This window comes from Penaeus monodon, chromosome 23, assembly GCF_015228065.2.
Source record: "Penaeus monodon isolate SGIC_2016 chromosome 23, NSTDA_Pmon_1, whole genome shotgun sequence".
NCBI lineage: Eukaryota > Metazoa > Arthropoda > Malacostraca > Decapoda > Penaeidae > Penaeus > Penaeus monodon.
In genome coordinates, this window is record NC_051408.1 from 37,558,375 (window position 1) to 37,558,741 (window position 367).

The window sequence follows — 367 nt, forward strand, 5'->3', positions numbered from 1 at the left end:
AAGCGGGAAGGACGTAAAATAAGTGACGTAGTGATTAAAATTAAGTACACTGGATATTTCGAGGCGTTTTCACCTCGAATGCACTTCACAGTCGATTATGATTTAGGAATGGATCGCCTACTCGGATGTACCGTGAATATTTGACGTCGGAATTAAGTTCCATTCTTTAATTATAATACTCAAAATTACCATAAAATGTCAACAAAGAGAATGTCTGTGAAATACAGTACAATAGAAAATAAAATAATCTTTACGTCCAATATAATTATTTTGGCCACATAAGAGGTATCATGATTGTTCACACAGGTAAATAATTTACATTAATTACCTGATTTATGGCAAGACTTCATCATACATACATACATTT

General features: G+C 32.4%; 1 protein-coding gene across 1 annotated transcript in view; it reads right to left on the reverse strand.

Annotated features, from left to right (window-relative positions):
• The window catches only part of LOC119587983 (heart- and neural crest derivatives-expressed protein 2-like), a gene marked incomplete in the record, with an annotated part of 21,366 nt that continues 20,999 nt past the window's right edge, over positions 1-367 (reverse strand). The window contains 1 exon segment of the mRNA XM_037936703.1: positions 1-367.